This window comes from Amblyomma americanum, chromosome 10 (assembly GCF_052857255.1).
Source record: "Amblyomma americanum isolate KBUSLIRL-KWMA chromosome 10, ASM5285725v1, whole genome shotgun sequence".
In the NCBI taxonomy this organism is placed as follows: Eukaryota; Metazoa; Arthropoda; class Arachnida; order Ixodida; family Ixodidae; genus Amblyomma; species Amblyomma americanum.
Genome location: NC_135506.1, coordinates 88,968,045 through 88,993,882, shown reverse-complemented (window position 1 = coordinate 88,993,882; position 25,838 = coordinate 88,968,045). Strand labels below are relative to the sequence as shown.

Below are 25,838 nucleotides of genomic sequence, written 5' to 3'. Positions count from 1 at the left end.
TTTTACAGGAATAGTGGCACGAGCGTCTTCATTCGTGGTAATTTGAGTGCATGCTAGTTAGGGCACTCAGGAAGGCATAATGTAGGGTTCATTAAAGGCACCTCTTTCCCTATTTATCACTCGAAGAAGAGCAAAAACTTTGCTATTTTTTTACTCTAGGCTTCGGGGTAGAAATTTAACGACAGAGATAAAGCGAAGAACACAAGGGGTATTAAGAAGGAGTTCCACAAGGCCAGCGCTCGGTCAAACGATTTACTGAGCGGAAAATAAAGCATTCTGTTTTCCGCTCAACAAGAGTGGCAGCGACGAGATCTGCTAGAGCCGTTGAAGAGTGAACATGAGAAAATAAATAAGAACGGAGCCCAAAATACGACCTGTACGGAACTTTACTAAACAAGAGAGGTGGGCTAGTAAGTGCTCTTTAAATTGTCCTAACTTGACTTCAAAAGTCCCGTTCTTTAAGAGCTTTAACGTTCCAGCAAAATGCAGTAATAAATACCAGAATTTGGTCAGTACGTGCTTGTAAATGATTCGACGGGGCGCCTAAGGCTACGTTCCTCTACATTTTCTGCTCGTTTGCGCTTCCACGGCTTAGGTGAATCTCGTGGCCGTTCAACATGTCATGCCTGGATGATCTACTTCCCGCTCATCCACTTTCTTCTCTGTTGCTAGGTGCTGCGGAGATCTATTCACAGTCTTTCAAATTTTCTCTCTAGTTTCCACGTCTGAGCTCTTCAGCAAGCCCAGGCTCGCGATTAATTTTCTTCAGTGAATGTTCCTTTTTTTGGTGACGGAGTTATCAACGAGCACAATCGCGGCAAATTGGATGGAAGAACGGTTATGCGAAGTGTTTCATCACGCCACTAGAAGTGACGCGCGAGTGATGTGGCCAATTTTTTCCCTTAGACCAAAGAAACACAGTGGGTTGCAACTGCTGAAAAAATTATTACAAGTACCCTAAATAGTTTCAGAGTTAGTTGGCTATAAAGCTTTCAAAGTTTACCGAACAGCATATTTATGAACGAAGAAACAGCTCACAGAACCATGTCCTTGCCTTAAATTCCCACCAAAAACTCTATTGATCGTGGGGTTGCGAATTGTGCAATGAGTACTCTGAGATTTGTTTAAGATTCAATCACAAAATGCTGCTCTTACGCATGCGGTGAAGGTTTTTTTTTTCAACGGCATACATAGCCACATGATATGCCACAAGTGTTTGAGGGTACGGCGTCCTACCCACGATCCAATTTTTCAATGAAGATCGCTGGTCAGACTTCCACTGAAACAACCCAAAATATACAAACATGCTCGCGCACTTTGAGCGGGAAGCCGAATCAGGCACCCTAGCCGGTTTAAATAATTCGTCCAAAGCGTCCGTAGCTCAAAGTGAGAAGATGCGGCATAGAAATATGTCCGCGGATGGCATTCCTGCTGTCATCAGGGAACAGCTGCTTGCTCAAGACCACACCTATCCGTTGAGGCATAAAGTTCGGCTAAGGGTGGAAGGAAAACCTCTACACGGTGACCGATGTTTAATGGCTGCACATGTGTTCTTCCGGGCAAGTTCTGTTGTCCAGGCGTCGGTCGAGGGAATGAGGCTTCCTTCCCTTCCCTTGTACAGATCTGGGCTGTCAAGAGTCCGGTGTACCTCTTTGTTTCAGAGACCTTAATATCGAGTAGAACACCGTCTATGGAAGGCAGCACTTAATATTTGTCATACTTCACTTGCGTAACACTTTCAGGAACACACGTTTCTAGTAATCGCACAGAGTTCACTCGCTTGGAATCGAGCACTGAAAAAATTGAAAATTGGCTTTTGAGGAACGGAAATGGCGCAGTATCCGTCTCGAATTTCGGCGGACACCCGAACCGCGCTTTAAGAGAAGAGATAAAGGAGGAACTGGCAGAAGAAAGGAAGAAAGAGGTGCTGTAGTGGACGTCTCCGGAATAATTTTAACCACCTGGGGATCTCTAACGTGCACTGACATCGCACAGTACACGGGCGCCTTTGCGTTTCGCCTCCGAGCACTGTTTCAAAATTAGTATCATGTGTCTATTCGTCATCCATTATCATCAACATTAACAACCTAGCTAGCTACTCTACAGGAGAAAGGCCTAGTCACCTCCAATTAACCCTGTCCTGTGCGAGCTGCGGCCACCTTGTCCCCACAAACTCTCTGCTCTCCTCCGGCCACTAGGCTCATAGTGCACCACCCACCCTGTTGAAACTCCACCAATGGCTACACACAAGAATGTGCGGATGAACAACGTTGCAGAGATTATCGCGACCCAAAACTTGCCACGTTCACCAGTTGGGTGGAGAGGATAGTAGGCAGGTGGCCTGGGGCATTGGCGATCGCGCGAAAGCGCAGTGCAAGGTATGGGACTAGTTAGGCAAGGCAAACTGATTGATGGGCAGAGTTGGTAGAGCACTGGACGCGAAGTTTTGAGGTCCTGGGCTCCAATCAAACCGGCGGCATGTGGTTGTTTTCTTTTCTATTTTCGAGGCAATTAGTTAGATAAAAGTATTACAGAATGAATTACCTATTGACAAAAACAAGAAATCAAAAAAGAATAAGATCAAAACATTTCCTTACGCTCCTTGGTTTCGGTGACAGTTGGCTTCTTTTTTACATATGTCAAAAACTAGCCCCTTATTTCTCTTCCCCTGTCTGCTTAACTGATGAGCAAGTTGGTTTGACATATCTGGGCATAGCTCGTCTGTTCTTTACTAGTTCTTATGCTGGTGGACTGTTTCGCGTGGATGTGTATAGTTGGCACTGCACTCTCGATCCAACTTGGATAATGCGTTCCGTGTGGACAGAAACACGGAGTTGTCTGCGTACGTCCTCTTCCATTTTGTCCACACTAATCGCATTCGGGTTATATCAAAAGTGGGTCCTGCGAGGTCATATGGCTGCCCTTGGCCCACGTGGTTTCCGGAGGATGCGCGTTATCATGCTGTAAGGGTGCTCCACAAGTACATTTTGTCTCCTTTACAGAGAAGCGTCGACGTATCAAATCAGTCATCAGTCGCAAGGCACTCTTTGTGAGCGATGACATCGTTTACGATGTGTACCTCGTGGTAAGTCTGTCATTTTGTTACATGCCCAAACAGCGAACGTACTTAGCACTGCGAAACGAAGCGGCGCACTCGATCGATGCTCTCCGCTGCTGAACATGAGGCGTATGCTTTAGTTGCTTTGATATGGCATCCTTGCACAAGTAATTTGTACTGTCTGCAACGAAAGTTTTTGGTGTGCGAGAAAAAAAAAATTTCCACAGCCATTGCATATTAGCCACTGAATAGCCTGGGAAGGCAGGAGGCACACCTGCTTCATCAGGTGGAAAAACAGCGCTGAGTTGTCCGCAAGGCAGCAAAGCTTTAAGCACGGCACGGAAAGGCTTACTGCTCGCCTGATTACTTCGGTTCTCACACCCTGCTTACACTGTAGTTTTGTAAGAATATCGGCTTCAGAGACGTGTAACTTGCTGCGCGAACGCGGTGTTCAATGTGGGTGGTGCCCAACCACAGGCATGCGCTGCAGAATCCTGCGCGCGTAGCGCCTGCTTAAACATACACTCGAAACATTGTAATGAGTGTTTTGTATTAGAAAACTTTTAAGCAAATTCTTCCGTCTTAATTTTCGCTTCGTACGCGTTCCTGAAATATTGTGGTAGAAGCGAAAATTTGAATTTAGCTGCAAAATTGCACACCTTGTCCTATGACATGTTGATGAATATTTGTAGAGGCAAAGTTCGAAAGGCAGTTGCCCTTAAAAAAAAAAAAAACGTCGGCACATGTGTACGCTGCCTCAGTCTTACCCCTTTCATCCACAGCTGGCGTGGCCATGGCAACAAAAGCGCGAGCTTTTCGTTCGAGAAGGTAGATGCACTTGCGAAGCTGGCTTTAAAGCTGGCTGCAAGAAATGATCACGAAGCAAAATCATGCACCAGTTAGCTGCAGAAATGGGGCAAGCCAAGTGGGACAGAAGAGGCGCCTGTAACAGCATGTCTGTAGTACATCCTGTTACAACTTAACAGGTCTATCATGTCTCTCGGTTTTCTTTGCGTTGTTGTGGCAGCCCATGACGCAGCCCGCTTTTGTTATTGCGAAAATACCGTTTCGCTAAACGCGCCAGTGTGGAGTTAGCGCACGCAGCTAGCGGAGCGGCATCCCCTCCTGTGCTCCGGCCGGACTCAGGAGCGGGTGGGCGTCGCCTCGAAAGGGGCAGCCCCGGTAGCGCGCATTCCCATTCTCAGTAGGCTACGGCTCGCCACCAGGGAAGGGATGCGGCGCTGTCATCGCGCAACCGAACTTCAATCAATCAATCAATCAATCAATCAATCAATCAATCAATCAATCAATCAATCAATCAATAAACAAATTGTTATTCACATACCCTGGAGTTAGCCGGCGCAGACAAAAAGCTCGCCCTGGAGCTTGATTTCGCGCCTGCGGCCCCGTAAAGATTACAAATGGTGTTAAATATAATGTATTGGCAACAACAACACACAAATTGCATTTGAGGAAAGATAAGACGCAGACAGGCTACACGAGAAAAAAATGAAAACAATAAAAATGCAAATTTTAAATGAAAAGTTAATGAGACTAACTTATGAGAGAATTTGAATTCCATAACTGGTTCGTATCTGTGGAATGAACCCCTCATCGTGATTTCGTATGGCATAGGTGTGTTCTCTGCGTTTCAGGTGAGACTTATTGGCTTTATTCGGTTCCTCATAAAGCACTCCTTGTAACGCTGCCAAAACCAGATAAAAAGCCGCCGCGGTGGCTCAGTGGTTATGGCGCGCGGTTGCTGATTCGAAAGACACGTGTTCAATCCCGGCCGCGGCAGTCGAATTTCGATGGAGGCGAAATTCTAGAGGCCCGTGTACTGTGCGATGTCAGCGCACGTTAAAGAACCCCAGGTAGTCGAAATTTCCGGGGCCCTTCACTACGGCGTCCCTCACAACCTGAGTCGCTTTGGGACGTTAAACCCACATAAGACCAAAACCAAAAACCAGAGAAACGATTGTCGCACTTCCATGCGTGATAGCAACATTCAAACGAAATGCAGCAGCTGCAAAATCAGAATAGGCATATGCTAGTGCTGCTCATCCACATAATTACGGGTGTAATCACCGTTTTATCTTTAATATTGGTGTAGTTGTGCCGGTTCGTTTATGTATTTGGCGGAAATTAGCTCGTGAGCCAAACTTCTCCCACCAGTCAGCCACACAATTAGCTGTTTGGATTGTTGCCATTTCTAAGAGATGCCATGGGAGAAACGCCGCGCTTTTAAAATTTTGCTTGCTTGTTGAGGGTCGGCGCTGAAGGAAAGCACACAGTGTGTGGTGGTTGAGCGGTGTGTTTCAGGTCCCGTCTTGTGCTTGTCGGATAAGTAATTCTTGCTCCCTGGTGGGGGATTTGTCAAAATCATCATCAGCCTAACTTCGTCAGCTGAAGGACAAAGTCCTGCTCCATACTTTTCCAATTAACCATCTCCTGTGCCAGCTGCGGACACTTTAGCTCTGATTGAATTGGATTGGAGCAAACATTATTTGTGCCTGCAGTTGGGCGATCGCGCGCCCCGACGATGGCCTATGTCGTCTACGAGGTTGCCGTTATTGGTGCGCTTGCCTTCTCTAGATATCCAGGCCATTACCCTTCACGGCCATCGGTTACCTCGCCTTCGCATTACGCTTCCTGCCCAGTACTTCTTGATTTCAAGTAGGGCTAGTGATGTGTGTGGAAAGGCAAATGAGTAGCAGAGAGATTTTATCGTTTTGAATATGTTGCGCTCCAGATCACGCTGCGTCTGATTATGGTAACTGGAAATGCATAAAAAATAGTGATGAAAATATACACATAAAAGAAGGAGAACAAGACTAAGCAGTAAGTGGACGAAGTTTTTTTTTTTTTGAATTCACGCGAAACGAGTAACCACCGTACCTTCCTGAACACGGTAGAGAAGCCGACAAGCAGCGGATTTCTCAGATTCTTGGCGCGAAAGGGAGACAGTGATTGGTGGTGCACTCTGCCCACTCCCGCATCCACTCGTGTATCATTCGTATGAGCCTGCTGGAAAACGCCGTTGTGTTTTTTGTTGCTCCATTTCTCAGTTGTGACGTCAGTTGCTCCAGAGAAAATGCGGTTCGGAGCTGTTGCTCCTATACAATCGCAAGATGACGAGACGTGATCATTACAAAGGGTTTCGATTTCGCACCCGACGCGATTACGAGGACCCCTCAAAAACAAATAATTAGTTCATTGTTACCCCCTTAACACCGAAGTCATGAATGTATCAAAGCAAATAGTATTTCCTCCATATTATGCCAGCTAGTGTAGCCCAATTGTAATGCCAATACAAAAATTTGTTAGCGCCGCTAAAATTTCAAAAGTTGGCATGTCGCTAATTAGCAAAAATTAGCAGTCGCTTCAATTTTTGACGCTAGTGCGCGTTGTTTGAAAGACCAAATTGGAAGCCTCGCAGTAACTTACAAGCCTAGAGGCATTGAAAAAATTTTTTAAATCAATAAATGTCGTCCTGTTTTCGTAGCGAAGTTTCCCTGAAATTGAGAAAAAGAGGAATTGTTGGACGCTACACTTTAAACACGGGTACAGCCACGTCCAGTTAATATCGACAATTTCGTTCCCGAGTAAAAGTGTCCATAAAGCGAGCCGTCTGCAATAAGGAATACGGAGAAACCGAAATATTCTGAAATAAAAGCACTTTATAATTATACTGACTGTTTCTGTGCATTGTGGAGGGGCAATGAAGTGGAAAGCTGCCATCTCGGTTGCCCTAGGTGCATTAGTTTGTCGCCATTATCTTCAAAATCATGCAGTGTAAGCTGAAGCACGTTGGAAGTGCTTAGTGGTCCATGAAAGGCGTGATGGCATCTCTTGGCGTGATTAGGTATCTCCTACTACGGCTGTTCACGTCCCAAGAACGCTGTACGCACTCAGCTGACAGCTGCTAAATGTAGTTTTGAGTGCAGCGTACAAAGATAATTTTCTTTGGAACCGTTCATGCAATGCGGGGAATGGTAAGCTGCGTCAACAGGGCGCCTTTCCACTTTGAAGTATGAAACCAGACACAAACACAAAGGTCATTGCTGTGACATTTGCACTGCCTTTCTCTGGTGTTCTGCGCTAAAAATATAATCGGGATTTTGGTCTTATCGCTTTCAACATTAACAGCACGAAAATACATGTGTCAAAAGGGGCTCCGTGCATTCTCATCCAATCCATTGTCTGGACAGCGAGTTGCCATATTGTCACGTAGTGGTGACGGCAGTCGAAGCAGAGATGAAGACGGACAAAAGGGCATTCTAAAAGAAAACTGTTTATTGGGCTGACTTGCACCCAAAATAGACTGAATCACTCGGCGGCGGCGAAGCGACAAGCGTGCTGGGCGGTCGTCGAACAGATTGCCCGCCGCTGTCGGCCGGGCTCAATTTAAAGCTGATAGCGAACTTTCGAGATAAAGCGTGCAAAGTTACTAGAACATTCCGGAACAACGTAGAATCAGCTCTGCCTGGCTGCGATCAATCGAGATAAATCTAGTCGCGTCTTGCGTCGCGAACAAAGCGATAAGGTGGTGTGGCGGCAGATTTGAAAAACGGAAAAACACTGCAAATATTCGCGGCATTACTCCCCTCTCAAAGAAGCATCGACCCGATGCATTAAAACAAATAATGCGACTAGTAAGAGAAATAAAAACGGATCTTGCGTAAATAGAGCATGGAAATGCAGCGGCCTTTAGTGCGCATAATACGGCTTTAGTCGTACTACATGGACAACTTCTGGTCGCACGCGGCGTCGCTGGGATGCAGTCATTGCGTCAGGGATGATTTCATAATCCAGTTCACCTAGCCGACGAAGAACCTTGTACGGGCCGAAATAGCGGCGCAAAAGCTTTTCGCTCAATCCACGGCGGCGAATGGACGTCCACACCCAGACTTGGTCTCCTGGCTTGTATTCCGCGTTGCGTCTTCGTAGGTTGTAGCGTCTGGCGTCGGGCCGCTGCTGATATTTTATCCGTAATCGGGCAAGCCTTCGAGCTTCTTCTGCGCGTTGAAGGTAGGCGGCAACGTCGACGTTCCCTTCTTCTGTAACGTTGGGCAGCATGGCGTCTAGCGTGGCCGTTGCCTCCCTGCCATGGACGAGTCTAAAATGCGTCATCTGGGTGGTCTCCTGCACTGCGGTGTTGTAGGCGAAGACGACGTAAGGCAGGATGACATCCCAGGTTTTGTGTTCGGCACCTACATACATGGCGAGCATATCGGCGATGATTTTGTTCAGGCGCTCGGTCAGTGCGTTGGTCTGCGGATGGTATTCAGTTGTCCTCCGGTGGCTGGTTTGGCTATAGCGCAGGATGGCTTGCGTTAGTTCCGCCGTGAATGCTGTTCCTCTGTCCGTGATGAGCACATCGGGGGCGCCATGTCGAAGAAGAATGCACTCCACAAAAAATTTGGCGACTTCTGCTGCTGTTCCGTTCGGTAGGGCTTTAGGCTTGGCGTAGCGGGTCAGGTAGTCGGTCGCTGTGATGATCCACTTATTTCCAGATGTTGGCGTTGGAAAAGGGCCAATCAAGTCCATGCCAATTTGCTGAAAGGGCCTTGAGGGAGGCTCAATGGGGTTCAGAAATCCTGCTGGTCGTGTGGGAGGGGTCTTTCGTCGCTGACAATCTCGGCAGGTTTTCACATAGTGTGCGACATCGGCAGACCGTAGGGGCCAGTAATGTCTTGAATGCGGCGGAGGGTGCGAGTAAACCCGAGATGTTCAGCGGTCGGCTCGTCGTGTGAAGCCTGTAGAACTTCTTCGCGGAGACAAGCAGGTACAACAAGGAGTTAGGCTGTTTTGCTCGCTGCAAAGTTCTTCATGAGGACCCGATTCTGCGCACAGAAGGAAGACAGTCCTCGCTTGAATGAAGCGGGGGGTGAAGAAGCCTTGCCTTCCAGGTACTCGATGAGGCGTTTTAGGTCGGGGTCCGAGCGTTGCTGCTGGGCAAAAGAGCTGGGTCTGATGGTTCCCAGGAAGGCGTCCTCATCGTCGTCCGGCGGCGGTGTATCTACAGGGGCTCGTGAGAGGCAATCGGCGTTGCTCCTCTCGGACGATTTTGCGGATAACTTCCTGCAAGCTGTAGCTGCTGGTGGCCGGCGTGTCCGAACGGATTGCACAGGCAGAGGAAGGGCGATTGTACTGTCGAGCTCGGACGTCGAGGGTCTTCTCAATCGTGCAGGCTTGTCGCATGAATTCCTGTACTGTTTTTGGCGGCTGGCGGACGAGGGTGCCAAAGAGTTGTTCTTTTACACTGCGCATTAAAACTGAACTTTCTTTTCCTAGGTCATCTCGGGGTCGGCGCGGCGAAATAGGCGCTTCCTCTCCTCGACGTAACCCTGGACGGGCTCATTCGGAAGCTGGATCCTGGACTCGAGAAGTCGTTCCGCTCTTTCTTTCCTTACGACACTGGTGAATACCTCCAATAGTTCTCTCTTGAATAGCTCTCATGTGGTAAGGGACGACTCGTAGTTTTCGTACCCCGTGCGTGCGGAGCCATCCAATGAGAAAAACAAGTGTTCAATTTTTTCCGCATCATCCCACTTGTTGAATGACGCCACGCGCTCAAATTGGTCCAACCATTCTTCAGGGTCTTCGCCTAGGGATCCATTGAAATTTGGCAGCCCCCGCGGCTGCTGCAGTATGATCGATGTTGACAGCTTCGGCGAGGTTGCGGTGCTCGTAGCAGCGTCTTTTCGCTGTCTGGTGCGGTGCGGCAGTTTCCCGAACTCAGGCTCCTCTCCTTGGAGACGTCGGCTGGCTCGTCCTCGGGAGCGAAGCGCTGAGTGCTGGCTTCACGACTTGAAGGGGGCGGCCGGAACATGGAAGGCTACCACGCACCTCCAACAGATGTCACGTAGTGGTGACGGGAGTCGAAACAGCGATGAAGACAGACAAAAGGGTCTTCTAAAAGAAAACTGTTTGTTGGGCTGACTTGCACCCAAAATGGACTGAATCACTCGGCGGCGGCGAAGCGACAAGCGTGCTCGGCGGACATTCCGGAACAACGTAGCATCAGCCCTGCCTGGCGGCGATCAATCGAGATAAATCTAGCCGCGTCTTGCGTCGCAAACAAAGCGTTAAGGTGGTGTGGTGGCAGATTTGAAAAACGGACAAACGCTGCAGATATTCGCGGCAATATTAACGAGGCATAAATGCATTTAAAAAGTTCACTCCTCAGAAAAATTGTCCATAATGCGAGTCGTCCATTTTAACAGGGCACGAATCTACGCCGATATGCCAAACCTCTGCCTATCTTCAGACCTGTGTGTGCTTCACACTTGGGCAAAGTTTAGCTCAACTAATTTTAGTCAACTGCATGATGGAGGGGCGGGGTTCGATCCCCAGTGCCGCCGGCTACCCGCCGGTTTCCACTGTGTAATGAAGCGTCCTTGTGTAATGAAAACTACCTTGAGCCACGGCACCCTTTGGCCAAAGCGGCCCTGGTGCCATAAAGGTTAATAATAATTATCAGAATGATGATCAATTTCATTCAAATCGGCAACACGAGCATTACAATTACACAAACCTTAATGTCTGCGGAGCAAGTAACCCGGACATAGTCTCCCACAGTGTGAGTTATCAAATGAGCCATTTTATTAATCGGTATAAAAGCCTGTAAAAGTGCGAATGACGCAAACAATCTAAACTTCACGCCCACTTATTGCTTGTCTTTTTATAGCATCGTTCGAGCACTAGAAGTGTCGCCTTGTATACATTATGAACGGCGGTTTTATTCCTTTACTTCAATTCAGTTCACTTTACTACTTAAGGGATAGGTGACATAAGTGAAACAAATTAAGTACACGAAATAAAACACATTAATTACGTGTATGTTCGCTGTTATTAAGGTTGCTATACAGTTCAAAAACTTGGATGGGCAGGTGACTGCCGGGACTGAGACTGATTGGGCGAACAAAGATGTGGAAGCAGTCAGCCTTCGCTCTGCCTGATCACCTGTTCATATCACGTTCATTCTTCTCTACCGGCACTTCTTATCAGGCCGAACAAAGAGCCGCAAACCACTTTTATCGCGAGCTTCTGCTATCACCTTTACTCAATCACGCACGCGTGCTTAGACGTTGAGGAGCGCTGTGTTGGTTCCATCGCGAAGCAGCAGAAGGATTTCTTTAAGACCCACTCGCAGGCTGCGCTACGAAGCGAGAATGGCCAAAGCACACTCTGTCCTTTTTTCCTGTCTAGTCTTGAATGTCCTTGACCTTGGAAGCACATCGGATATCAATGGTACGGCTATCGATACGGCGCGCGTCGATTACCCCCGCATCTGGCTGCTTGGAGACTCCCTGACCCAAGTGAGTGCAATCCTTGTCTCCGGAGAACTGCAAAAAGCGGACGCTTTTATTTTTCTATTCATAAGCAGGACTAGAGTTCTTATGCAATGAAATTGTCGAGGTCCCATATGAGTACCAAGGTTCATTCAGAGTTGTGGCAGTGGTGCCTGTTTTGCGCTGCCTTGAGTTATAAAGCTGTATCTTACCGGCACTAACTTATGGAGCAGGAACGTTGAGGCTAACGAAAAGCGTTTAGCTTAAGGACAACGCAGCGAGCTACGGAACGAAAAATGACAGGTGTAACGTTAAGAGACCGGAAGCGGGCAGAGTGGGTGATGGAACAAACTCGGGTTGATGACATCCTAGTCGAAGTCAAGAGGAAGAAATGGGCTTGGGCAGGTCATGTAATGCGAAAGCAGGATAATCGCTGGTCCTTAAGGGTAACGGAGTGGATACCAAAAGAAGGCAAGCGTATTAGGGGACGGCAGAAGGTTAGGTAGGCGGATGAGATTAAGAAGTTTGCGGGGATACGTTGGCCGCAGCTGACAAAGGACAGGGTTAATTGCAGAGACATTGGAGATGCCTTTGGCCTGCAGTTGGCGTAGTCAGGCTCATAATGATGATGATGAGCTATAAAGTAGAAGCGTTATTAATGCGAAATCTTTATATGTCACATTAGCACGAAAGCCAGCGTCCGCCGTCCGCCGTCAACGGCACGAAATTCGGAGGATATTAGAACTCAAATGTACGATGTAACACATAAGCGTACATATGCAGACATAAATGAGGAGACATATTGTAACCTTTTGTAACCTATGAAAGTCATGATTCTGTAACATATTACGACTCAGCACTTACAAGTAAGGTATGTAAAGTGCATAGAATTTGTACAAAATAAGCATAGTTATGCCTAGCAGTGATGACCTATAGTATTTCTCCGCACTTTAACGCTTCCGCATTCTCACACATAAGCAGTATTTTAAGTGGCTCTGCATGTTTTTGCAAAACGAGTCCTTCTCGCAGCCTGAGCGGCGTGATGCTTTTACTGCAATGCTGCAAATAAGTATGCATAGGAAAGGGCTAAAACTTGCAGTGATTCTGACAGAAACGTTTTTCCGACATAGAAATGGGACCAATGAAACCTTTTCTTCCACTAACTTTTCACGACTGCAGCTATTTGTCTATGCACACCCTGAAATTTTCTACAAATCGCCTGGTTTGATGTGTTCGAAAGTTACGATCGATCATGGCTCGCGCATATTTCGAAGCCCATGATCGAGGAGTGTAAGTGAGCGATGCACTCCCTTATAAAAATGGTCTATAGACTTGCTCTAGACTTCTTATAAAGTATATTGCCTTTGTATTAATATTTCCTTCTTTCTGTTCACAGTCTATGGAGAAAAGACCACTAAAGTGTATTACCATAACTCAAGAAAATGTGTATACACTGTCTATAACATTTGTATTGATTGTAGACTGGCCTAAGAAGTTTGTCTATAGACTTTATTGAAAAAGTAATAGAAAGTCTTCATACTGTCTAAAGAAACCTGTAAGGGGCTAGCCTGCAATGACAGTGGAGCGATCCGTTAAGGAGCCTTGCTGTGCATTTTGGAAGCGAAGTTGGTTTTCTTGTGAATTAGTCGCTGTCTGAGTGCTGACAACTTCGCGCATGTTGGCTGCATAATATCTACGGCCTGAAACATACGAGACGCTCATGTGCGTTACCGGGACACTTTCCGAGGCGGGACATGGCGCGGCGAAACACCGCAGCGTGCAAAACGATGTGAAGCTGCACAATTTTACCTTGCGTATCTTTGTCAACGATTGACACGCCACGCTCTGGGAGCGCGATCTCATTTATACGTGACCCGCAGGTGGCTGAGTGGGTTTGACGTTCGGTTGCCGATTCTAAGGTAGCGAGATCGACTCCCGGTTGCGACGGTGTCATATAGATACACGCGGAAAGCAAAAGACGGCTGTGTGCTCCGGGATGTAAGTGCACGTTAAAGAAGCTCAAACGGACTCAATTAATCCACAGCTCTGCACTGCACAGCATACCTCATGATGCAGGTGCAACGTCGGAACGGTAAAGTCCATGTACTCAAATCTCTGCGAGCTGGCATAAATGGTGTCAGTTACATTTCTGGCTTGGAAAAGAACACAGAATGCTATTTTTACTACAATCTGATGCCGGGAATTGTGAATGATGATGTAATCATCTTCTGATACCACTTTTTCATCTACGTTTTACAGCTGGGGTTTTCTTCCGAAGGATGCTGGGCTACCATACTGGCCAACCATTATTCCAGGTGTGAAAATGTGTTTTCATGATTCCGCTTCTAAAGCAAACACTGAGGGCCAGAATGATCAACACTCTCAAAGGCCATGTCAGCATGTTGGATGGAACAGCTACCACGGTGGGGTGCAAAATGAAGAAAATTGTTCAGCGTTCCAGTAGCGTGAAGAGAATCTCCCAGAGATTGCAGCGTAGCTAGACAGGGTCACATAACGCCGTGAGTGGTGAATGCTTCGCGATGCTTTGAGCATCGTGCGCTTCGCTGAAAGTACTGAGAAGGGCCCTGTGACTTCTCTAGGTTGATGAATAAACTTCACAGTACGGTTACTACTGCTTAACACAGCATTCAGCGACAGCTTTCTGTAGAAGCGGAAATGTGAGACGTTAGTACCCCATATCGAAAAAGAATTGTCTGGCGTTGGCGTTGACGACAGTTTGAAGCCTCACAGGCGATCATGGAGAAAACCTACGAAAAATTCCCAGAGAAGCAACCTAGGGGGCAGTTGGGCAACTTAAGTCATTTGACGTTGTGGCGCCATCACAACCTGCAACATCGGATTCTGAAAAAAAAGCTGCCCACCGTGGCAGGTGGCAGTGAAATTAATGATTGGTCGCGAGAGGTTCCTCGGGAAGAGCAACCTGGGTCGCGTAAGCCTCACCGGTGGCACCACCTGCCATCGCAGGTCAGTGGCGCATCGCTTAACCGCTACACCACTGCGCCAGGGGTGGTATACCACTCCCTGCGATCTCCGAATGTGAAAAGAGAATGACCAATTCCGCATGTGCGGGCATTAACGCATTAAGGCTGCCGCCTCGTACCCATAAGGCGGAGCTTAAGTGCTTTCTACAATTTTTTATTCGCTGTTATTCGTCTCATTCTCTCGCATTGTCACTCGTGATGTCACTCTGTTTGGCCTAATCAGACTGTCGTTTTGTAGTGACGTCGCGCGTGACGTCAATACAAATTACATTCTCAACCGTAGCGGAGTGTTACGCCGACGCCTCAAAATCGGGAAACGTGCCCTTAACAGCTATCGCTGCAAAACATTTCAAATTCTGTCCCACTTGCGGCACAAATAATGTACAGCAATAGTTGTACTGCGCACTCGCCCGCCCGATGAGGCATGTAAACTTGTTCGAGCATGGGCGCGCCACAATTCGTTCACGTGATTGCGCAGGACGCACCCAGCCGTTCCTCTACCGACCTAGAAAAGAGTCTCGTTTGTCTGTGGGTGAAGGCATCTTCGCCGGCGGGAGAACAATTGGTCTGCTGGTGCAGGTGCTTTAACCACGGTGTATGACTGCTATAGCTTGAAAAAAAAATTGGTTTTTGGGGAAAGGAGATGGCGCATTATGTGTCTAACATATCGGCGTACACCTGAACTACGCCGTAAGGCAAGGAATAAAGGATGGAGTGAAAGAAGAAAGGAAGAAACAGGTGCCGTAATGGGGGGCTCCGGAATAATTTCGACCACCTGGGGATCGTTAACGTGCGCTGACATCGCACAGCACACGAGTGCCTTAGCGTTTCGCCTCCATCGAAACGCAGCCGCCGCGGTCGGGTTCTATCCCGGGAACTCCGGATCAGTAGCCGAGCGCCCTAACCACTGAGCCACTGCGGCGAGTATAGCTTGGAACTAAAGAAAGCACAGAGAATGCTTTATTTTTAATTTTGGGGTCTTCATGATTGAGAAGTAATAGTGTAATTATTTTTTAGCTGAGAGATAAGCAATATTTTAAAAAGATATTTCTGAAAAAACGTAAAAAAATACCTTGGACGTTTTTGCAAAAAATTTATGCAAAACAAGTGTAATTATTTTTCTGCCAAAACAATAATTACACTATTACTTCCAATTCATAAATACCGCAAATTAAAAATAAAGCATTCCCTATGTGAAAACCTGCCGAGATTGTCAGCGACGAAAGACCCCTCCCACACGACCAGCAGGATTTCTGAACCCCATTGAGCCTCCCTCAAGGCCCTTTCAGCAAATTGGCATGGACTTGCTTGGCCCTTTTCCAACGCCAACATCTGGAAATAAGTGGATCATCACAGCGACCGACTACCTGACCCGCTACGCCAAGGCTAAAGCCCTACCGAACGGAACAGCAGCAGAAGTCGCCAAATTTTTCGTGGAGTGCATTCTTCTTCGACATGGCGCCCCCGATGTGCTCATCACGGACAGAGGAACAGCATTCACGGCGGAACTAACGCAAGCCATCCTGCGCTATAGCCAAACCAGCCACCGGAGGACAACTGAATACCATCCGCAGACCAACGGACTGACCGAGAGCCTGAACAAAATCATCGCCGATATGCTCGCCATGTATGTAGGTGCCGAACACAAAACCTGGGATGTCATCCTGCCTTACGTCGTCTTCGCCTACAACACCGCAGTGCAGGAGACCACCCAGATGACGCATTTTAGACTCGTCCATGGCAGGGAGGCAACGACCACGCTAGACGCCATGCTGCCCAACGTTACAGAAGAAGGGAACGTCGACGTTGCCGCCTACCTTCAACGCGCAGAAGCTCGAAGGCTTGCCCGATTACGGATAAAATATCAGCAGCGGCCCGACGCCACACGCTACAACCTACGAAGACGCAACGCGGAATACAAGCCAGGAGACCAAGTCTGGGTGTGGACGTCCATTCGCCGCCGTGGATTGAGCGAAAAGCTTTTGCGCCGCTATTTCGGCCCGTACAAGGTTCTTCGTCGGCTAGGTGAACTGGATTATGAAATCATCCCTGACGCAATGACTGCATCCCAGCGACGCCGCGTGCGACCAGAAGTTGTCCATGTAGTACGTCTAAAGCCGTATTATGCGCACTAAAGGCCGCTGCATTTCCATGCTCTATTTACGCAAGATCCGTTTTAATTTCTCTTACTAGTCGCATTATTTGTTTTAATGCATCGGGTCGATGCTTCTTTGAGTGGGGAGTAATGCCGCGAATATTTGCAGTGTTTTTCCGTTTTTCAAATCTGCCGCCACACCACCTTATCGCTTTGTTCGCGACGCAAGACGCGACTAGATTTATCTCGATTGATCGCAGCCAGGCAGAGCTGATTCTACGTTGTTCCGGAATGTTCTAGTAACTTTGCACGCTTTATCTCGAAAGTTCGCTATCAGCTTTAAATTGAGCCCGGCCGACAGCGGCGGGCATTCTGTTCGACGACCACCGAGCACGCTTGTCGCTTCGCCGCCGCCAAGTGATTCAGTCCATTTTGGGTGCAAGTCAGCCCAATAAACAGTTTTCTTTTAAAATGCCCTTTTGTCCGTCTTCATCTCTGCTTCGACTGCCGTCACCACTACGTGACAATATGGCAACTCGCTGTCCAGACAATGGATTGGATGAGAATGCACGGAGCCCCTTTTGACACATGTATTTTCGTGCTGTTAATGTTGAAAGCGATGAGACCAAAATCCCGAATATATTTTTAGTGCAGAACACCAGCGAAAGGCAGTGCAAATGTCACAGCAATGGCCTTTGTGTTTGTGTGTGGTTTCATCCTTCAAAGTGGAAAGGCGCCCTGTTGACGCAGCTTACCATTCCCCGCATTGCATGAACGGTTCCAAAGAAAATTATCTTTGTACGCTGCACTCAAAACTACATTTAGCAGCTGTCAGCTGAATGCGTACAGCGTTCTTGGGACGCGAACAGCCGTATTAGGAGATACCTAATCACGCCAAGAGGTGCCATCACGCCTTTCATGGACCACTAAGCACTTCAAACGTGCTTCAGCTTATTTATTTATTTATTTATTTATTTATTTATTTATTTATTTATTTATTTATTTATTTATTTATTTATATATTTATTTATTTATTTATTTTACCCTCAGGGCTTACAGAAGCATTGTAGAGGGGAGGGGCAGAAATACAAGGAACACTATGCAATTTGGTTAATAAAAGGGGACAGAGAAAAAAAAATAAGGCAACAACAACAACGATGAACAACACGATGAACAACACTGAATGATATTGAAGATAATGGCGACAAACTAATGCACCTAGGGCAACCGAGATGGCCGCTTTCCACTTCATTGCTCCTCCACAATGCACAGAAACAGTCAGTATAATTATAAAGTGCTTTTATTTCAGAATATTTCGGTTTCTCCGTATTCCTTATTGCAGACGACTCGCTTTATGGACACTTTTACTCGGGAACGAAATTGTCGATATTAACTGGACGTGGCTGTACCCGTGTTTAAAGTGTAGCGTCCAACAATTCCTCTTTTTCTCAATTTCAGGGAAACTTCGCTAAGAAAACAGGACGACATTTGTTGATTTAAAAATTTTTTTCAATGCCTCTAGGCTTGTAAGTTACTGCGAGGCTTCCAATTTGGTCTTTCAAACAACGCGCACTAGCGTCAAAAATTGAAGCGACTGCTAATTTTTGCTAATTAGCGACATGCCAACTTTTGAAATTTTAGCGGCGCTAACAAATTTTTGTATCGGCATTACAATTGGGCTACACTAGCTGGCATAATATGGAGGAAACACTATTTGCTTTGATACATTCATGACTTCGGTGTTAAGGGGATAACAATGAACTAATTATTTGTTTTTGAGGGGTCCCCGTAATCGCGTCGGGAGCGAAATCGAAACCCTTTGTAATGATCACGTCTCGACATCTTGCGATTGTATAGGAGCAACAGCTCCGAACCGCATTTTCTCTGGAGAAACTGACGTCACAACTGAGAAATGGAGCAACAAAAAACACAACGGCGTTGTACAGCAGGCTTATACGAATGATACACGAGTGGATGCGGGAGTGGGCAGAGTGCACCACCAATCACTGTCACCCTTTCGCGCCAAGAATCTGAGAAATCCGCTGCTTGTCGGCTCCTCTACCGTGTTCAGGAAGGTACGGTGGTTACTCGTTTCGCGTGAATTCAAAAAAAAAAACTTCGTCCACTTACTGCTTAGTCTTGTTCTCCTTCTTTTATGTGTATATTTTCATCACTATTTTTTATGCATTTCCAGTTACCATAATCAGACGCAGCGTGATCAGGAGCGCAACATATTCAAAACGATAAAATCTCTCTGCTACTCATTTGCCTTTCCACACACATCACTAGCCCTACTTGAAGTCAAGAAGTACTGGGCAGGAAGCGTAATGCGAAGGCGAGGTAACCGATGGCCGTGAAGGGTAATGGCCTGGATATCTAGAGAAGGCAAGCGCACCAATAACGGCAACCTCGTAGATGACGTAGGCCATCGTCGGGGCGCGCGATCGCCCAACTGCAGGCACAAATGAAGTTTGCTCCAATCCAATCCAATCAGAGATAAAGTGTCCGCAGCTGGCACAGGAGATGGTTAATCGGAAAAGTATGGAGCAGGACTTTGTCCTTCAGCTGACGAAGTTAGGCTGATGATGATTTTGACAAATCCCCAACCAGGGAGCAAGAATTACTTATCCGACAAGCACAAGACGGGACCTGAAACACACCGCTCAACCACCACACACTGTGTGCTTTCCTTCAGCGCCGACCCTCAACAAGCAAGCAAAATTTCAAAAGCGCGGCGTTTCTCCCATGGCATCTCTTAGAAATGGCAACAATCCAAACAGCTAATTGTGTGGCTGACTGGTGGGAGAAGTTTGGCTCACGAGCTAAATTCCGCCAAATACATAAACGAACCGGTACAACTACACCAATATTAAAGATAAAACGGTGATTACACCCGTAATTATGTGGATGAGCAGCACTAGCATATACCTATTCTGATTTTGCAGCAGCTGCATTTCGTTTGAATGTTGCTATCACGCAAGGAAGTGCGACAATCGTTTCTCTGGTTTTTGGTTTTGGTCTTATGTGGGTTTAACGTCCCAAAGCGACTCAGGTTGTGAGGGACACCGTAGTGAAGGGCTCCGGAAATTTCGACCACCTGGGGTTCTTTAACGTGCGCTGACATCGCACAGTACACGGGCCTCTAGAATTTCGCCTCCATCGAAATTCGACCGCCGCGGCCGGGATTGAACACGTGTCTTTCGAATCAGCAACCGAGCGCCATAACCACTGAGCCACCGCGGCGGCTTTTTATCTGGTTTTGGCAGCGTTACAAGGACTGCTTTATGAGGAACCGAATAAAGCCAATAAGTATCACCTGAAACGCAGAGAACACACCTATGCCATACGAAATCACGATGAGGGGTTCATTCCACAGATACGAACCAGTTATGGAATTCAAATTCTCTCATAAGTTAGTCTCATTAACTTTTCATTTATAATTTGCATTTTTATTGTTTTCATTTTTTTCTCGTGTAGCCTGTCTGCGTCTTATCTTTCCTCAAATGCAATTTGTGTGTGGTTGTTGCCAATACATTATATTTAACAATATTTGTAATCTTTACGGGGCCGCAAGCGCTAAATCAAGCTCCAGGGCGAGCTTTTTGTCTGCGCCAGCTAACTCCAGGGTATGTGAATAACAATTTGTTTATTTATGCATTGATTGATTGATTGATTGATTGATTGATTGATTGAAGTTCGGTTGCGCGATGACAGCGCCGCATCCCTCCCCTGGTGGCGAGCCGTAGCATACTGAGAATGGGAATGCGCGCTACCGGGGCTGCCCCTTTCGAGGCGACGCCCACCCGCTCCTGAGTCCGGCCGGAGCACAGGAGGGGATGCCGCTCCGCTAGCTGCGTGCGCTAACTCCACACTGGCGCGTTTAGCGAAACGGTATTTTCGCAATAACAAAAGCGGGCTGCGTCATGGGCTGCCACAACAACGCAAAGAAAACCGAGAGACATGATAGACCTGTTAAGTTGTAACAGGATGTACTACAGACATGCTGTTACAGGCGCCTCTTCTGTCCCACTTGGCTTGCCCCATTTCTGCAGCTAACTGGTGCATGATTTTGCTTCGTGATCATTTCTTGCAGCCAGCTTTAATGCCAGCTTCGCAAGTGCATCTACCTTCTCGAACGAAAAGCTCCCGCTTTTGTTGCCATGGCGACGCCAGCTGTGGATGAAAGGGGTAAGACTGAGGCAGCGTACACATGTGCCGACGTTTTTTTTTTTTTAAGGGCAACTGCCTTTCAAACTTTGCCTCTACAAATATTCATCAACACGTCATAGGACAAGGTGTGCCATTTTGCAGCTAAATTCAAATTTTCGCTTCTACCACAATATTTCAGGAACGCGTACGAAGCGAAAATTAAGACGGAAGAATTTGCTTAAAAGTTTTCTAATACAAAACACTCATTACAATGTTTCGAGTGTATGTTTAAGCAGGCGCTACGCGCGCAGGATTCTGCAGCGCATGCCTGTGGTTGGGCACCACCCACATTGAACACCGCGTTCGCGCAGCAAGTTACACGTCTCTGAAGCCGATATTCTTACAAAACTACAGTGTAAGCAGGGTGTGAGAACCGAAGTAATCAGGCGAGCAGTAAGCCTTTCCGTGCCGTGCTTAAAGCTTTGCTGCCTTGCGGACAACTCAGCGCTGTTTTTCCACCTGATGAAGCAGGTGTGCCTCCTGCCTTCGCAGGCTATTCAGTGGCTAATATGCAATGGCTGTGGAAAAATTTTTTTCCCGCACACCAAAAACTTTCGTTGCAGACAGTACAAATTACTTGTGCAAGGATGCCATATCAAAGCAACTAAAGCATACGCCTCATGTTCGGCAGCGGAGAGCATCGATCGAGTGCGCCGCTTCGTTTCGCAGTGCTAAGGACGTTCGCTGTTTGGGCATGTAACAAAATGACAGACTTACCACGAGGTACACGTCGTAAACGATGTGATCGCTCACAAAGAGTGCCTTGCGACTGATGACTGATTTGATACGTCGACGCTTCTCTGTAAAGGAGACGAAATGTACTTGTGGAGCACCCTTACCGCATGATAGCGCGCACCCTCCGGAAACCACGTGGGCCAAGGGCAGCCATATGACCTCGCAGGACCCACTTTTGATATAACCCGAATGCGATTAGTGTGGACAAAATGGAAGAGGACGTACGCAGACAACTCCGTGTTTCTCTCCACACGGAACGCATTATCCAAGTTGGATCGAGAGTGCAGTGCCAACTATACACATCCACGCGAAACAGCCCACCAGCATAAGAACTAGTAAAGAACAGACGAGCTATGCCCAGATATGTCAAACCAACTTGCTCATCAGTTAAGCAGACAGGGGAAGGGAAATGAGGGGCTAGTTTTTGACATATGCAAAAAAGAAGCCAACTGTCACCGAAACCAAGGAGCGTAAGGAAATATATTGATCTTATTCTTTTTTGATTTCTTGTTTTTGTCAATAGGTAATTCATTCTGTAATACTTTTATCTAACTAATTGCTTAGAAAATAGAAAAGAAAACAACCACATGCCGCCGGTTTGATTGGAGCGCAGGACCTCAAAACTTCGCGTCCAGTGCTCTACCAACTCTGCCCATCAATCAGTTTGCCTCGCCTAACTAGTCCCATACCTTGCACAGCGCTTTCGCGCGATCGCCAATGCCCCAGGCCACCTGCCTACTATCCTCTCCGCCCAACTGGTGAACGTGGCAAGTTTTGGGTCACGATAATCTCTGCAACGTTGTTCATCCGCACATTCTTGTGTGTAGCCATTGGTGGAGTTTCAACAGGGTGGGTGGTGCACTATGAGCCTAGTGGCCGGAGGAGAGCAGAAAGTTTGTGGGGACAAGGTGGCCGCAGCTCGCACAGGACAGGGTTAATTGGATGTCACTAGGCCTTTCTCCTGTAGAGTAGCTAGCTAGGTTGTTAATGTTGATGATAATGGATGACGAATAGACACATGATACTAATTTTGAAACAGTGCTCGGAGGCGAAACGCAAAGGCGCCCGTGTACTGTGCGATGTCAGTGCACGTTAGAGATCCCCAGGTGGTTAAAATTATTCCGGAGACGTCCACTAGAGCACCTCTTTCTTCCTTTCTTCTGCCAGTTCCTCCTTTATCTCTTCTCTTAAAGCACGGTTCGGGTGTCCGCCGAAATTCGAGACGGATACTGCGCCATTTCCGTTCCTCAAAAGCCAATTTTCAATTTTTTCAGTGCTCGATTCCAAGCGAGTGAACTCTGTGCGATTACTAGAAACGTGTGTTCCTGAAAGTTACGCAAGTGAAGTATGACAAATATTAAGTGCTGCCTTCCATAGTCGGTGTTCTACTCGATATTAAGGTCTCTGAAACAAAGAGGTACACCGGACTCTTGACAGCCCAGATCTGAACAAGGGAAGGGAAGGAAGCCTCATTCCCTCGACCGACGCCTGGACAACAGAACTTGCCCGGAAGAACACATGTGCAGCCATTAAACATCGGTCACCGTGTAGAGGCTTCCCTTCCACCCTTAGCCGAAATTTGTGCCTCAACGGATAGCTGTGGTCTTGAGCAAGCAGCTGTTCCCTGATGACAGCAGGAATGCCATCCGCGGACATATTTCTATGCCGCATCTTCTCACTTTGAGCTACGGACGCTTTGGACGAATTATTTAAACCGGCTAGGGTGCCTGATTCGGCTTCCCGCTCAAAGTGCGCGAGCATGTTTGAATATTTTGGGTTGTTTCAGTGGAAATCTGACCAGCGATCTTCATTGAAAAATTGGATCGTGGGTAAAACGCCGTACCCTCAAACACTTGTGGCATATCATGTGGCTATGTATGCCGTTGAAACAAAACCCTTCATTGCATGCGTAAGAGCAGCATTTTGTGATTGAATCTTAAACAAATCTCAGAGTACTCATTCCACAATTCGCAACCCCACGATCAATAGAGTTTTTGGTGGGAATTTAAGGCAAGGACATTGTTCTGTGAGCTGTTTATTCGTTCATAAAAATGCTGTTCGGTAAATTTTGCCAACTTTATAGCCAACTAACTCTGAAACTATTTAGGGTACTTGTAATAATTTTTTCAGCAGTTGCAACCCACTGTGTGTCTTTGGTCTAAGGGAAAAAATTGGCCACATCACTCGCGCGTCACTTCTAGTGGCGTGATGAAACGCTTCGCATTACCATTCTTCCATCCAATTTGCCGCGATTGTGCTCGTTGATAACTCCATCGCCAAAAAAAGGAACATTCACTGAAGAAAATTAATCGCGAGTCTGGGCTTGCTGAAGAGCTCAGACGTGGAAACTAGAGAGAATATTTGAAAGACTGTGAATAGATCTCCGCAGCACCTAACAACAGAGAAGAAAGTGGATGAGCGGGAAGTAGATCATCCAGGCATGACATGTTGAACGGCCACGAGATTCACTAAAGCCGTGGAAGCGCAAACGAGCAGAAAAGGTAGAGGAACGTAGCCTTAGGCGCCCCGTCGAATCATTTACAAGCACGTACTGACCAAATTCTGGTCTTTATTACTGCATTTTGCTGGAACGTTAAAGCTCTTAAAGAACGGGACTTTTGAAGTCAAGTTAGGACAATTTAAAGAGCACTTACTAGCCCACCTCTCTTGTTTAGTAAAGTTCCGTACAGGTCGTATTTTGGGCTCCGTGCTTACTTATTTTCTCATGTTCACTCTTCAACGGCTCCAGCAGATCTCGTCGCTGCCACTCTTGTTGAGCGGAAAACAGAATGCTTTATTTTCCGCTCAGTAAATCGTTTGATCGAGCGCTGGCCTTGTGGAACCCCTTCTTAATACCCCTTGTGTTCTTCGCTTTATCTCTGTCGTTACCTTTCTACCCCGAAGCCTAGAGTAAAAAAAGAGCAAAGTTTTTGCTCTTCTTCGAGTGATAAATAGGGAAAGAGGTACCTTTAATGAACCCTACATTATGCCTTCCTGAGTGCCCTAACTAGCATGCACTCAAATTACCACGAATGAAGACACTCGTGCCACTATTCCTGTAAAAGGTACTCTTTGTCTTAATAATGAGAAATCGTTAAATAGGTCATGGAGACGAAAATCTGGTGTCGCCTAAAATGGGAAGGCGTTACAAAACTCGCGATTGGTCGAAAATGTCTGACCTCATCAAATGCGGGAAAGTACAGAACGTTAACCAGGAATAATCAGTAATAGTACTTAAAACTGCACCAAATAGAAAATAGAATATCATTGGCATAGAATGGGAATAGAATTGGAATGTTTTCACATTACCCACGCGTAGCTTCTTCAAGTTCGCCCAGTAATCTTGTTCGACCGTTTCTTCGTATGTTTTTCTGTGTTTTTTCTTTTTACAGCAATCAAAATACCGAACGCACCGCATCAGTTCCGGCGCCTCTGCAGTGCGGTTCGACAGCAGCCTTTATGAAAATATTGTGATCCTGCTTTGGCGCGCAAGCGTCGACAAAGTCCCAGGCTCTGCTTCCAAAGTCCGGGCAGAAGCGAGAGGCACAGGGGCTCCGCAATCAACCTTTCCCGCCTCCTACTCGTTATAGAGGAAGATATTTCCTCCAATTTTTCCGAGGTAGCTAGGAAGGAAGCCACCGAAACTAAGGAGAGTAGGGGCATATTTACATCTTTTTTTCTTTAGTTGATTTTGTTGATCAATGGGAAATTAATACGTTATTATTTTATCGCTGAAATATAACTGATTAGAAAGTAGAAGAGAAAAACGGCCTCATGCCGCCGATGGAATCCGAACCGATTACCTCTGAATTTCGCGTCTGAGGCTCTGCCAACAGAGCTTCGGCGGCGGCTGTCCAGTGCTCCACTTTCGATATCATTTACGTCGCGGTTAACCTAGCTTTGAGAGTGTTCACCAGCGCCACCCTCGCCCATAGCAGCGGACGTAGTGCGTCCATTATTTCTGAAGGTGTCACGTGTACCGTGATGATTAATTATGCAGGCACTCTTTGAGTTGCATAGTCGGTGAAGTGCTTTTGCCAAAAGTGTATCGCCTCTTGGGGGCGTAACATAGATACCTTTGTCTAATTCCCAAGTGACGCGCGAAGCATGCTCATCATTTATCTCGGAACAGTAGTCCCCTCAAAATTGCGATGGCAAGAGACTATGCACTGCGCTGCAAGACCAGCCTTCCAGGAACTTAAAGCAGCCTATCTATTGTGTCGTGCAGCACGACGCTTGTTCAAGAGCACACAGCCCTCCTGGAGCTGTGGAGATTCTTTAACGAGGACAATAAGGAGCACAATTTCCACGAACGCCGTCGTACGAAGCAGAAACGAAACAAATGCCGCGTGAAATGCGAATGATAAGGAAATCAGACGACGCTTTCGACATACGCGCTGCACAAAGGCATTTCGCAACGAAGTGTGTCGCAATAAGCAAGC

General features: G+C 47.0%; 1 long non-coding RNA gene across 2 annotated transcripts; it reads left to right on the top strand.

Moving 5' to 3' along the window:
• The first annotated feature begins 11,095 nt into the window (after positions 1 to 11,095).
• On the top strand, positions 11,096 to 24,956 carry LOC144106804 (uncharacterized). Of its 2 annotated transcripts, none has more exons than XR_013309119.1 (3): positions 11,096 to 11,382; positions 13,615 to 13,670; positions 24,789 to 24,956. It is a non-coding gene; the product is annotated as an uncharacterized LOC144106804 (long non-coding RNA). The 2 variants fall into 2 exon arrangements; XR_013309120.1 differs by lacking the exon at positions 24,789 to 24,956 and adding an exon at positions 20,546 to 20,570 and having other exon boundaries at positions 11,100 to 11,382.
• Positions 24,957 to 25,838: the final 882 nt, after the last annotated feature.